The sequence below is a fragment of the Lissotriton vulgaris genome, chromosome 7 (assembly GCF_964263255.1).
Source record: "Lissotriton vulgaris chromosome 7, aLisVul1.2, whole genome shotgun sequence".
Taxonomy (NCBI): Eukaryota; Metazoa; Chordata; class Amphibia; order Caudata; family Salamandridae; genus Lissotriton; species Lissotriton vulgaris.
In genome coordinates, this window is record NC_141695.1 from 864104709 (window position 1) to 864119962 (window position 15254).

General features: G+C 46.1%; 1 long non-coding RNA gene across 1 annotated transcript; it reads left to right on the forward strand.

Annotated features, from left to right (window-relative positions):
• Positions 1–112: 112 nt before the first annotated feature.
• LOC147702583 (uncharacterized) lies at positions 113–14631 on the forward strand. The gene is made up of 3 exons (XR_015297539.1): positions 113–242; positions 7145–8276; positions 13299–14631. It is a non-coding gene; the product is annotated as an uncharacterized LOC147702583 (long non-coding RNA).
• The last annotated feature ends 623 nt before the right edge of the window (positions 14632–15254 follow it).

The following is a 15254-nucleotide window of genomic DNA, read 5'->3' on the forward strand; positions in this document are numbered from 1 at the left end:
TATGGAGAACAAACAAAGCGATCTAGGATTGGCTTGAAAGCCATCATCCAATCCTAGAGCTTGTTAGTACACTACAGGAGTGTTCTTATTGGCCTGATGCGTCAGGGCCAATGAGACAGCTACGGTACTGCCGGACATGCAGAGCACGTTTGGAGCCTTCAGCTTTTGCATTTTTGAATAACTAGTCTACCGTGGACTAGCCGTTTCCCAGCGAACACCTACTCATTCCGATTTGGTGATCGGTAAGTTTAGTTGCTGATTTCTTTGCTTCATGAAGCGTGATGTGCGTTTATTTTCAGTGTATGTTCACTATTCCTCACTCTTTCCGGTTACCAGAGACTGAGGCATAGTCTTCTGAAGGGGAATTGGGTCAATCACCAGCGTGAGCAAAGCAAGTTCCTACGCCATGCTGTATGTTATGGGACACTCGTCTGGTAGTCCACGTAATGTGTCTTTCTGTATGACATTTCATCATACGTGTAGAACTGTTATTTTTCCGTTGCATCGAGAGTAGAGCCACCATCACAGAAGGTTCACTGCGATAAACCATCTGCAATTTTATGTAGCGAAGTCACCAGCGTGTTACAACAGTAGCAGGATAAATTTGTTTATTGTATTTGCATTTATATAGCGCTTACCACTCCTGAGAAGGTGTCGAAGCGCCTTTCCTCGAGTAGCATGCTACCCCGGAACCCAAAGAGGATTATTCGCGAATTAGTATACTATAGGGAGATATGAAATTAATTTGAGCGATGGACATGTGAGTTTGTTATTTGTTTTGAATAAAGATAGCGGAGGAAAGGGTTTGCATGTATATAGGGCTGGCTACCCCTAATGAAGTGTCGAAGCACTTTTCGGCAGGTAGCCGCTACTCCGGAACGCACACAGGATTAGTTGGGAATTACTACAGGGGAAATAAGAAATTTATTTGAGCAGTGTACATGCAAGTCTTTTGGATTGAAAAGAGTTGTGGAGGGATAGAAGAGGGAAGGGTTTCTTTGGAGATGATAGCAGTAGGAGGAGGTTTGGGACGAGTAAAGGGGAGATGGAGGGGGAAGAGTCAGAGGTAAGGCTATAGAAAGGCTTGTTTGCCAAACGCCTTACGCCTGCTTCAAGCAGGCGCAGGGTTTTGACGCAGCATGGGCCCAAAAGTGACTGAGTGAAATCTTGTAGATTTCACTCAGCCACTTTTAGGAGGCGTTTCTGCGCAGGAATGCCTCCTTCTGGCGCAGGGCTTTACAACGTGACGCATCTCCCAGATGCGTCACGTTGTAAGTACCCCGCACCATGGCGCATCTTTTGCGCTGCCGCTGTGTCACAAAAGTGATGCAACAGTGGTGTAAAAGGGGCGCAAGGGACTTGTAAATCTGCCCCAAAGTGTCTACATTGTTATTAAACCAAATATATATAGCTTCATGTTGTTAATTAACTCAAAAAACCAAGATATCTGTATTTGTTGTAGGAAAAATGGCCAAATAAAATGCCGCAAAATTGCCGCTTTATTTCCATATTTGTGCCGCTAAATTTGCTAATCCATGCCGCTATATCCTGGGGGGTCTGGTTAATGGGTTGCTCTCAATTATGTAACCTATAAAGCAGTAAAAAGTATGATTACGACAACACCATTTTATAGGCTGTCCTTAAAAGGTCTACTCCCTAAAGAACGAGAACCAGCCCCCCCCCCCCCTCAACATTTTTAGTAAGTTCCTCCTATTCATATGTCTTATTTTTTTAAATGCTAAGAGGCTGATAACACAGAGGTTTTATCCAATCTGTTTTAGCACTGAGTATGGAAAAAAACATTAGCAATGCAATCGGTCTCGCCTTTGGGACCATATAAATATTTAGTGATGCAGCATATTATCGCACAGTAGTACAATGTAGGTCTCTAGCTGTAAAGGTATCGCTGTGTAAGCGCTCTGACAAAGAATTAGATGCAGCCCCCTCTAAAATTTTATACCATGAGGTAGTTTAGTGGCTAATATAAAGTAAACTTGCACACCCATGGGGAGAGTAATTAAAGTGCAGAGGAGCTGTTGCCTATATTAAGAAGAGCCAGCTTTAAAGGGGCACTTTTTGAATGTCAAAAAGTAAAGAAAACTGGAGCTGACATCCTCAAACAAGAAGCTTTATGCATGCCTGTTGATGGTCTTTAGAGAAGCAGGGCTGTACTAACTAAGAGGTTTAACATGACTTCTGTGGAGTTCGGTCTGTGGTGAAATACAGCAGCCCAAATTAAATACTTGAACAGATTGTGTGTAGGCCACCGTGCTTGTGTGCCCCAGTACCGATCTGCATACTTTTACTGAAAGCTTGCAGAAAGCCTTATAAGATCTGATTACAATGGTCATCTCCCACCACCCCTCCCAAATTAAAGTTAAGTTTGGATTTAGTGAAGCTGACAATCAACAAGCAGCGATATCTGATGGCAGCTGCACCTTGATAGCACTTTAATAAAGGTTTTCGGCTGGCTAATATGTAGGGAAAAGCTATAAATATATCACTGTGTAAGTGCTTCGTCATGATCACAAATGTCACGCTATGTCACATTTTCATAATTTATTCCTGGCAACAACTCGATGAGTTTGACATAAATGACAGCACCTTAAGAGTGCATAGCTTTTGAAAGCAAGCACTCCATTCATTTCTTAGTTGTAATTTAAGGCATTGTAGATGGTACAGCTGTTCCCTATTCCAACAAGCATCTCTTCCCATTCCACAGCAGGTTATGTAAGCAATTTTTGTGTAAACAGAGGCTCAAGAATTGCCTCAAACAGTCAACAATCAACTACATAACAGGACTAAGTGGATTATAAATTAACAGAGCACCCGGTTGCCTTGAGGTTAGCTACAATCTCTCTAAATACATGGATACACACACTTATCAATGCACTGTATAATAGACAAAATTTAAAATCTATTAAAAAAATAGGTAAATATATACCTACAATTGGATAATTTTCTAATGCGCCCCTCCAAGTTCCCTTTTCGGTCCAATGCATTCAAAAGGAAGTATATGCAGAATGCATGCCTCCGTGTCAGTACACCTTTAAAAGGGGTGTTCATGGCTGTTTGTCAGTGTAAATGTCAGCGCTCTCAAGGCTTCTGATCTTTTAGTCCTGTACTTCTATTTCTGGCCTGTTCTGAGTTTTATACACGCACACACACTCTTTAAGTGGGCCTGGTCTTGCTGGTGTTCAGCACCAGCAGTTCTGAAAAGCAGGTGATGAGACTGGTCCCTTCACTGTCTTTCATGTGAATTTCAAGGAGAGTTGTTCTTTTATAGTGTTATCACTTCAAGAAAGGAGCATTTTCAATATGTTACACTACGAAGCCATGGCTATTGCTTATTCATGTTGTGCAACTAAAACCCATTGACAAAGCCAATAGTACTGACTTGTTCTAAGGGTAGTGTTACTTGCTGAATTGTATACCTGGATGTAATGACAGAAGTTCCGAATTGCCAGTCGGATGGCAACCTGAGAAGCTAGGCATAGATTTTCAGCTTAGGTGCTTTTAAGCCGGACCCTAATTACGTTGATCACGCCACTTTGCTAGGACCCCCCCAGTTTTTCCATCCCACTTAAAGCCCTGTGTGTGTGTGTGAGTGTGTAAATATATATTTTGCTATTTATCTATGTAAAGGCGTGCCTATGGCGGGATCGCCAGCCTGAGCCCACTGCCCTCCTCCCACTGTGTCTCCTCTGAGCACGCAGCCGGCTTTCTCCTGCTCTGCTTGGAAGAGGCAGATACATTATTTCCAATGTTAGGTGTGCCTGTAAAAGTTCTCGAAGCATGAGCAGAACTTTCAACAGGGCTTTGATTTGCAGGAGGACTTGACATTTGTTCTGAAAACCGAGACGTACTTAACATGAAGAAAAACTTCGGGACAGTACTCTGAAATCCGCGACAGTCCCGGGAAATCCAGGACGTCTGGTCATCCTACCACAAACAACGTCCATACCACCAAGTCCCTCTTCAAGCGTGTCCTTCCTTACCACTCATACTGAAGCCCTTTGTAATAGCAAATGTAATAAAAAAAATTACTAACTTTTTTCTCCTATACCTCTGTTTGCTTTCTTCGCTTTTGTAACCTGCACACGTAACTTTATCCTCCTGTAATGCACCGTTTGGCTCACTTTTGTAATGCTCTGTTTGCTTCCTCTTGCTGACGATGTACGCTTTTGTAACCTGCACACGTAACTTTTTCCTCCTGTAATGCACCATTTGGCTCACTTTTGTAATGCTCCGTTTGCTTCCTGTTGCTCACGATTTTCATTTGTGCTTCATTTTTCCACCGCTCCTAAATAAATAACCTACCTCATCCGCTTCTCCCCGCCTGTCCGCCGGTCCTCCTCGCGCTCCTGGACGCCGCTCCTCCCCGCGCTCCTCACGTCGGGCACGCACGTCGCGGCCGGCGCTCCTTCCAAGGGACTTCTTTTTTTTTTTTTTTTTTTTCTGTACATTTTTTAAGTAACGTATAGTTATTAAGTTTATATAGCCTATGTCCATCTGCACACCCTGACGATTACAACAATGTATCGGGTGTGTGAATTGGCACTCTGGTTCCCGAGTTTACCCGCCTCAAAGGTTCAAAGTTCTTCCTTTATAATAGTAGTATAGATAACTTTTGTGAAAATTATGTTCAGTGTATTTTATTGTGATAAATCCAAGAACATAAGTGAAATGTTAACATCTTTTTGTGACATTCGTAATAAAGCTTGAAACATTGAGTGAACATATTTGAACCAGTTGTTGTTGAATGTTGGCGCTGGAGTGATGGTGTGGTGGCGCTGGAGTGATGGTGGAGTGGTGCTGGGTGATGGTGCTGGGGCTTTGTGGTGGTGCTGTAAGTGCCCGACTGTTGAAGCACTTCAAGTGGAGATGTGTGATGTTTTTAAAAGAAACATAAAACAGTGGCTCTTATTTTATTTATTTACTTATTTTATGCGTTTTATAGAGAGCGGACTTTACCCGAAGGTGTCAGAGTGCTTCACAATAGGAACATAACTGATACAGGAGGAGAACATTACAAATGAAGAAATTACAAAAGCAAATGTTAAGTTATGCCTGCAATGTCTTAATATCGGGACACATTATGCTGCTCTGTGCCACGGCTATACCTACTGTGGCTACAAAAAGTGTTCTTTTCAATTACTAAAAAACATGGCTGTGCCCACAGAGCTCAAGAGACCGCATGGGTTTGGGAGGCGAAATAGAGAACAAAAGGGGGGAGTGCACGCGCATTGTGAAAGGGGGGGAGTAGGAGGTGAGCCCGAGAGTGGTGCGCGGCACAACTAGCAACCATTGACAAAGCCAATAGTCCTTGTTCGTTGTAGGTGTAATGTTAGTTGTTGTATTGTATATATGGATGTTTAGACATAAGCATCAAAATTCCAGTCCGCAGCACACTATACTAAGCACAGATTTTAGCGTAAATGTTTAAAACAACGATCTAACTTCTGGGCATTGGTGTTTCACCTTGCATGGTTTAACAGATGCTCCATTGGTGTCATGAGCATTGGATGGTGCGATAAGTGCCCAGCTCTTTAACCACTTCTATTGGAGATGTGTTATGTTTTTAAAAAAACATAAAACGGTGGCTCTCATGCCTGCAATGTCTTCATCCCGGGACCCGGTATGCTGCTCTGTGCCACGGCTATCCCTACTATGGCTACGAAAAGTGTTATTTTCAATTACTGAAAAAAAAATGGCTGTGCTCACAGAGCCCAAGAGACCGCACTGGTGCGGGAGGCGAATAGAGAACAAACTGGAGCGGTGGGGGGGGTGCACGCGCATTGTGAAAGGGGGAGCAGGAGGTGAGCCCGAGAGTGGTGCGCAGCACTACTAACAACCATTGACGAAGCCAATAGTCCTTGTTCGTTCTCGGGTAATGTTCGCGCTATATAAAATCAAATAAAATAACTGGGTGTAATGTTAGTTGTTGTATTGTAGATCTGGATGTAAAGACATAAGCAGCAAAAAACCAGTATGCAGCACACTATGCTAAGCACAGATTTTAGCGTAGATGTTTAAATAGTAAATCCTTTTCTTCCTCTTTTTCAAAACTTGTACCGCCCTGCCCCGCAAATAGCCTCTAAATAAAATGAAACACTATTGTGCAAAGCATCGCACACTGTCGAAAAATGAGAACGGTGCACATAAGTCGCAGACAGCAGGAAGTTCCAAAAGCAAAAGAGATGCTTTTTTTCCTAAAAGCTGCACAAAGCAGTACAAGAATAAAACCAAAGCGAACCTACTGTGGGATGGTGAAGCAATGACTCTTGTCTATTTATCCCTTACGGGATCGAATAGTCGAGACCTAACAATCGTAAAGCAGCATTTATAACCTAAGCCAATGAAGATGGACAGGAGAGAAATTGCACATGCCCAGGATCAGACAATGTTTGCAGAACCCATGCATGTTTCATAAATACAGAAGACGGTATTCATTTAAGAATATTTAAAGATATTGGCATTAAGGTGACAACTTTAAATGTCCCTGTAGGCAAGTCCGCCTTCCACGTTTTGTGTTAGTTTAAACATTTCAGTTTTACAAATGCTGTGCTTCTCCTATGCCTCAGTCTCCGGTGACCAGATCAGCCTAAAAACGGCTGACACTCTGGTCCCAGTATTATGTTTAGGCCTAACTATTTTGCATGATAGTAGCATGCACAAGTTGTGTCATCGCATCCAAACATAACTCCACATACTGAGTGCCACAATTTCATCTTACCTGCAACCAAGCTTCCAGTCAGAAGTATCCAAAGTAAGTAATTGCTTGCTTCATCATAATGTGACATGGGACTTTTGTAATTCTTTTACACTCTTCTTGCTTTGTCACACTCTAAGACTCCCAAACTGAATAGGCGAGCCATCTAACAATTTTTCTGTTACTTTCTTTAAATGTGCAGCAGTGTTTACCAAGTCAGGTTGCCTTTACCGCGCTTTTCTCACTCTGTTTATATTAAGAGCACGTCATAATTGCTTATGAGTTACCAGCCGACACTTTAGTTTGAATTTGCTGTTCTAAGCCCCATTGTGGCCATCGTTTTCTTCACCAATGGAGATTTTCTTTAAGTGCTTATACCTTTATGTGTAATTTTTTTTTTTTTTTTTTTTTTTTTTTTTTTTTACATTTTAGGTCATAGCTGCAGAGGTGACTGGTGTACCATGCTGTGAAGCATCACATCTCCTATCGCTCCCTGGATTGTGGCATCAAGCTAAGCAAAGTAATGTATCCCGACTCATCCATAGCGATGGAAGCATCTTGTGGCCGCACAAAGGCCTCGAGCATCACTCTAAATGTGCCTGCACCTCTATCGTTGCAGCGAGCACAAGAAGACTTAAAAGATGGATATTTTTCCGTTTGCTGTGACGCCTCAAACAAAGGTAACATTAAACGCTATCCACTTTAGTTGCTGCACTTTAATTTCACCTCCGGTGTGGCCTACACTCTGCTGGATTTCTACGAGGATGTAGCAGAGACTGCTACAGCTATTGCACAGCAGATCACAAACAAAATTAAATAACCATGGTTTGAAAATGGAGCACGTCGCGGCATACTGTGGGGACAACGCAAGTGTTGACTATGGACGACATCATTCTGTTCCAGCATTTGAAGGGAGCAAATGGAGACCTTCTCCCTGCAAACTGTTCTGCCCATATCCTGCATAACTGTGCTAAACAAGCTATTTATGAACTTTCAATGGATGTAGAATCCTTTGTTCTAAAAGTCTACAGCCATTTCTCCTTCCTCTACAAAGCGGACAGCGGGGTGGAAAGGGTTTTTCACTTTTGTGGTCCTAGAGTGGCAGCCTTTGTTTCGGCATGTCCCAACACGGTGGCTCACATTGTTCCCATTCACCGCGCAACTGTTGAAGTGCTGGGCAGCACTAAAATCCTATTTCCTTTCCCTTTGGCCAGAAGAAACACCCAGAGCAATATGGGATTTTCTAGGACTTGAAAATGGGGAGGCCGCTATGTCACTTATTTTGACTTTTACTTGTGTTTGTTGTCTATTTACTAACATACTATTGCACAACTTAATTTGTAGTGTCAGTAATTGTCCTGAATTTTGACCCTCCGCCCTGAATTTTTGTTCTGAATTTTGACCCCTGGTCCTGAATTTTTACACTCCTTGCCCTGAATTCACACCCATGCCAGTTGGTCACCCTAGCTAGAAGTGTGACCACCAGTTACAGAGGTCAGTAAAATAGTGTTGGCGAGGGGCAGTAGTGAAAGAGGTGTAAATAAGTCAGCAGTGCAAGTGATCAGTCATTCGTCTATTTTTTTTTTTTTTTGGAAGACCTTTATTGCACATTATTCATATACACAGCGGTGTGCCTACAACCCACTGCTAGGGCCGGCCGCAATCAGTGTACCATACGAGTCAAATGAGCTTCACAATGTACATCAACAGCACATATGCAGGTACCAGAGAGTTACAGCTCACGAAGGCACCACAGTTGGTCCAGATGTAATGTTCATAGCACACCCGTGGATTGTGGCCGGATCGCCCCCATGTGATCTCGGTCTAATTTTCAGTTTTTCTCAAATAAAGGTAAACATCAACGAACTTCATTTCCCCCAAACCCCCCCCCCCCCCCCCCCCCCCCCCCCCCCGGTCCTGGTTTCAGTGTATAGATCAAGTCCAGTAGGCATAGTGTGAATGAGGCAGCTAAATCAATAGATGTCTAGTAGAACAACCCCGGGGTATGGAACCTTCACCCACATCCTGTAGCCATTCAGAAGCCGTCGCGGAGCTCTGCAAGGCAGTCATGCCACGCCAATCACGCAGCCCACTTCAATCCCCCTGCTAGGTCCACTGCGCGAATACCCTACACAGGCCATAGTTCAATCATAGTACCTCACACAGGATCTTCTCAGGCTGCCCCATCCTCTCCTTCCGACAGAGCATCAGCCGCACTCCCATCGCTGTCACTGTTAGCTAAGGACTGCATATAAAGTGTAAACGGAGCCCACACGTCCCTTGGGCGAGACGCCGCAGGTAATTCCTCATAATAACAGTTCAGTTGGTCCCTGCAGTAGGCCATATCATTCATCCACAGTTGCACATCAGGCGCTCTCCTCCCTCCCCATCCCATAGCAACCCTCCTTTTAGCCAATTGAAGCGCCAGTACCACCAGCCGTCGCGACGACGCAGCCTCACCAGAAGCAATTCCCAAAAGACACAGGCGCATATCCAGCTGCACTTCAGTCGACGCCATGACAGTCAGCCTTTCAGTCACCTCTTTCCAGAAGTCGTAGACACGCGAGCATCCCCAGGCCAGGTGCACAAAGTCAGCGTCCTCAGCTCCACACCGGACACATTGAGCAGTGGACCGGAGTCCATATCGAACCAGTTGAACCGGCGTGTAATACCACTGTTGTAGAAATTTGTAATGCAGAAGGCGGAAATTGCCGTTGATCACATATCTCCCAGTCATAGTACAGCATTCAGTCCATTCGTCGTCACTCAATGGTTCCGGGAGACTCCTATCCCACCGTGCCCTAGCCAGGGCCGCACCTCCCTCATCTTCCTGCGCAGCTTTATACAGTTTAGACAGCAATTTAGCCCTGTCCTTGGCCGTGTAGAGCAGTTGTAAGGCCCGAGGGCCAGCGGCTCCTCCGGGTACGTCGGGTATAAAGCACGCACGGCAGCCCGAAGCCTGACATATACAAAGGTGGACATAGTAGCATTCGTCAAGCGGGCTGTCATCTCCTGAGAGGAGAGAAACAACGCTCCTGGGAACAAGCCCCCCATAGTTTGCAGCCCAGCCTCCCGCAGGATCTGTAACCCTCCAGTCTCACCCGACACGGAGACATCTGAGTGATAAAGTAGTGGCATAGCCGGAGCGTATAGCGGTAACCTGTCAGCTCGTCTACCTAGGGCGTCCCATGCAGTCGCCGTGAGTCGCACAGTATCAATCTCCCCCTTCTCAAACACCGAGTGCTTGTTGACAATCATGGCCCCTCAACGGATACGGCAGAACCGCACTCGCCTCCAATGCTACGTGCGGGGTGTACGGTGGAGCATCCATCCAGTAACTTGCAAAGTGTGCTTGCGCGCAAAGATAATAAAGCCTCATATCCGGCAGGGCGAACCCTCCCAGGTCATATGGCTTGATCAGCACCTCCCAAGTTACCCGTGGTTTCTTGCCGGCCCAGGTGAGAGATATCAAAAGGGACCTCAGCCTTGCAAAGAAATGCGACCGCAGCGGGACTGGAATGTTCGTAAAAAGATAAAGAAATTTTGGCAGCACCACCATTTTTATCAAGGTCACGCGATCCGCGAGGGTCAGTGGGAGACGAGACCATCGCGCCACCTGGTCTTCCAAGTTGGAAACGGCAACGCCGTAGTTGGCCCGAATGACTTCCTGACGATCCCTATGTACCCAGACGCCCAGGTATCGAACCGACTCCGTCGCCCATTCCAGCGGGAATTCCAATGGAACCCGGTGTGTAGCATCCGTGAGAGGCAACACTACAGACTTGTCCCAATTTATGGTCAGTCCGGAGTGACAGCCAAATTTAATAAACTCTCGGAGTATGTTGTCTAGTGGAGTGCCGGGTCCCTGACATATAGGACCATGTCGTCAGCATACATTGACACAGCCAACGATCTAAGAGGGAACTTCATCGCTGCTTCCGCATACCTCTGCCGTAGGATACAGGCCAACGGCTCCATCATGATGGCAAAAAGCAGGGGCGAGAGAGGACAGCCCTGCCTCGTCCCCCTCTGAATCGGAAAGGAGGAGGAGACATGACCGTTGACCCTAACTCTCGCAGTGGGCGCAGTATACAACAGGGCAATCAGTGACGTGAAAAAGAAAGGTACCCCCATCCGATGTAGAACGGCCAACATATACTTCCATGCTACTGAATCAAAGGCTTTGGCGGCATCAAGCATGACTGCCGCCGCGGCCAGTTCCGGCTTAAGGAGGTGTAGGACAGCAAATAGCGTTCTCAGGTTGTGAGTGGTGGACCTGAGGGGGATAAATCCAGATTGATCTGGCAGTACCATAACCGGTAGAAGTAAACGCAGTCTCGTGGCTAACACTTTGGCAATTATTTTAACATCAGTGTTCATGAGTGACAGGGGACGGTACGAATCGCACCTGTTCAGAGGTTTCCCCGGCTTAGGTAGTACCACCAATAGCGCCTCCCTCATAGTCTCTGGAAGCCGTCCGCACTCAAAAGCTTCTTCCAAAACCATTGCCAATTGCGGAATCAGCAAATCTGCATATGTTTTATAGAATTCGGCGGGCAAGCCATCCGTGCCAGCCCGCTTTCCCATTCGGGAGAGCTGCAATTGCATCCCTAAACTCCGCCTCAGTAACATGATGCATGAGGAATTCCTGTTGGCCCCTGGAAAGCCATACCAGCGCCACATCCTCAAAGTATCGATCCACTTCCTCCTCTTCCGCCGTGTCCCTGTGCTCATAGAGCTGCGCATAATTGTTTCGAAAAGCAGGCGAGTATATCATCCGTTTTAGTCACCACAACCCCCTGATCCTCAACCTCCAATACCGTGCAGTGACGTGCCCAGGGTTCCCTAATCCGCTCAGCAAGCCCCCTTCCCGGCCTACCCCCTTCTCCATAGTATCTGGCTGTAGCACGTTTGGACAGGAATTTTACCTCTTGGTCGGCCAAGCCATTATATTCGGTGACCTTTGATCTAATGTCCGCTAGTAACGCGACTTCCGCCCCCTCCTCCAGACGGCGCTCCAGAACCGACAACTCTCTTTCGAGCCTGGACATAGAGTCCCTGATGGACGTGAGCACCCCGGACCGCAGCCCAATACATGCACCTCTCACTGTTACCTTAAAGGCCTCCCACACCGTACTCATATTGTCAACAGAGCCCACATTATTCTCAAAAAATTCCTCAACTATCTGCCTCAGACGTTCACACAACACCTGGTCAGTCAACACCCCAGGGGAGAGTCGCCAAGTAAATGGAGCGGGGGCATGCGTTGGTACCTGCAGCTTCAGTGCAACAGGGGCATGGTCGGAAATCGTGCGGGGCAGATGTTCAGCACCCAGCCACTCACGTCACGGGTCAGTAACCAGTAGTCTAACCTTGACCATGTATCATGCGCCGATGTGTAGCAAGTCCCCGCCCTCCTGCCAGGATTCCGCAATCGCCAAACATCCAACAGTTGTAGCCCACTCATACCCTCACACACCGCATCCGCCGCTCGCTTGCGCTCATAAGGTCGGTCGTGTTTCCTGTCCAATTCGGAATCTAATGTGACATTCCATTCCCCCCCCCCGCAGAGAATAGCCGACGGTGGAAGGCTATAAAGTTTGTTCCAGAGTGCAACGAATAAATCAGGGTCATCTACATTAGGACCATAAACATTTAGAAGAGTAATCAACGTACCACACAGTTTACCCTGTACTATGATATATCTACCATCCTGGTCAATCTCCTCGTGAATCACTTCGAACGGTACATTCTTTTTTATCAGAACCATCACCCCACGGGCATAGGAAGAGTATGTCGTAGCCAGTCTTACCCCCGCCCACTGTTTGCCACCATTTCAGCCGCCTTACCCTTAAGGTGCGTTTCTTGTAGAAACACCACCTGCGCACCATGTCTGTTCAAAAAGGCAAGCATTTGACGAGTCTTCTGTGGCTTGTTGAGTCCCCGCACATTCCATGTAACACAAGTGAGAGTACCCCCCTATCCATATCGCCAGAGTTTCGAGCATCCCAAAAGTAAATTCCTCTTCGCCAGCCCACACCCACTAGACCAGCCCACAACTCTCACCGACCTGGTAGCAACGTGAGTATCACTGTAACAGTTCCCAAATCTCCACCTGAAGCTCCATTCACAGCCCATAGACTTCTCAGACTCCTTCCCCTTGACCAGGCAAAGAAACAGCCCCCCCCAACAGCCCCCCCCATCCCGCCACCCACTTCAGCACTCCCAATTTGCCAAAGCCGCCCCCTGTCCCCTCCCCCCCCCCCCCCCCCTCCTCTTTGGAACCCCCAACAATGCAAACAACCGTATTTGGGGATCTCCCATGTCTGGGGGCGTAGTGGCACACCACTCTCGCCAGAACTGACGAGAGCGCAGACCATTGCCGTTAACAACAACCCCAACCCCTCTACCCCACACCCGTGGCTAAAGCGATAAACAGGTTAGCAATCTAAGAACAGCACATTACACTGGGCGCCCCTGGAGGTGCACATAACCAATAGAGCAGCGCCTGACGCCAATAAGGTCCACCGTGGCCAGCACATAGGCGCGTAAAGTCCCACCAGCCCGTGTCCATCCAAGATCAAAGTCATTCGTCTATTAACAGTAGCATGGATTTTCTCCGCTACTGAACGAAAACTCCAACCTTTTGAGAAAAACATCCAAATCGCCAATTCCGGGCTTGAACGGGTCGGGGCCTGCCTCGGAAAGGCAAGCTGTGTCGCCCTGCATTAGAGATACCGGTAAGTCACTAATAAAAACACTGCTTAAGAGGATGTCAAGGGATCTAAGCAAGAGAAATATAACACTGCAACTCTCTAAAGGGGGGGGGGGGGGCGAAATGTTAAGACACTGAGAACAACGTAGTGTGGGGATGTTGTAGCAGCCGTACCGGTCGGGAAGGTCTAGTAATCATCCAAGAAAAGAGAGTAAACCCAGAGTACCTCCTCCAGTTGGATGATTGGAGTTTCTTATTGGGGTTTCTAAGAAACAAGCCTTTCGTTCACTTAAAAAATGTCAGGCGCTAGCTCAAGAAAACAAGACTTCCACCAGGATGCGCAAAAGGTGGACACCTTCCCCCTACTTACAAGGACCATCCGTGAATTTAGCCTAATGCCCGTTGTTGATCTTTTAACTGATGTAATTTTAGCACTCCGGGTTGAATACCAACCAGTTCCATAGCTGCTGATATTCTGGAATCCCCAGGAGCGGTATGTGCTACTAATACGTTAAGGGACCGAAGATTGGAGCAGTGGCGGCATCTTACCCAATCATTGTGCGCTAGACAAAATCTCTAAGTGCTGATTGGCTCTTGAGTCCGCACGTGCCTTTGTTTTAGCAGTCCTCAGACGTTACGGTGTCACTTGTTTGGAACGGGGTGAGATTGATTGGAGGTGGACTTCACAATGGACAGTTATTGATCAGGCAATGATAGCCTTTCTGGCCCGGTTAGACAAGGCTACTGCTGCTCTCGGTTCTTCATTGGCAAAAGAGGGGAGGGCGGTAATGCGGAGCCGGGATGATTCAGAGTTGTCCGAGTGAGCCATGGTTGTAAGTAGTAACTCACAGGACTGTCGTGGCTGCATATTGTATTTTTGTTGTTGCAGATTTAAATAGCGTGAACTCGAACCGAAGGTGGTATAGCGCTTTACATGAGCACCAGTTACGTTACATTAAGACACATTCATTTTTTGGTAGGCACGGGGAGATAATGTGATTTGCACAGAATCACAAGAAGCCGACCTCAGCCAAACAGCTGGCTGTTATTTAGATTCAATCCATGAGGCAGAGATGGGCAGAAATTACAAATCTTTATTGGCAACCTCCTCCTAAATCCATTTTCATAACACTCTGTATATTTTAACATCCTAGGAATCAAGTGCTGTCAACATTCTAATTTCTACTATAAAGAAATTCCCAACAGAACATATTCCCACAATACAATACACAAGGGAAATGCATATCATGCAACAAATTAATATATTATAGCACAACACACACAAAATTTCGATCCTAATTATACTTTATAAATACGTATCCACGTCATATTCATGCACTCATTGACTTCAAAGAGAATTATACATACAAACACTAAAAAAATCAAAGCAGGGGAAATTTATGAACAAAAGAAATCCTCCAATCTCTTAGGACTCGCCACCTTCCTATCAAGCCTTCCCTTCACGCAGTTATCTACGTTCACCGTCTATTTATTATGCTCACTTATACTTCCAACAAGTGGGTAGCTAGAATGTTAAAGTACCCCCCACTTTAAAATAGAAGCTCTTATACTGTGAAGGAAGTGAGCCGACCCCTCCCTAGAAGTGCATCCCTCGGTATATCTTGCAACAATTTGTCAGGGCATTTCCTGACAAATATCTGCAAAGATCTACATAGATCAGGCGCAAAAAATGTTCCCGGCACTTTTATATGCTGATGACGCGGTTTTAATATCCAGAACCCCAAGAGGGGTTAAACTATTTTAGGATTCTTTGGACTTTATTACAAATTGTAAAAATTTCACTGTAAGGGGACTGAGCTAATCAAG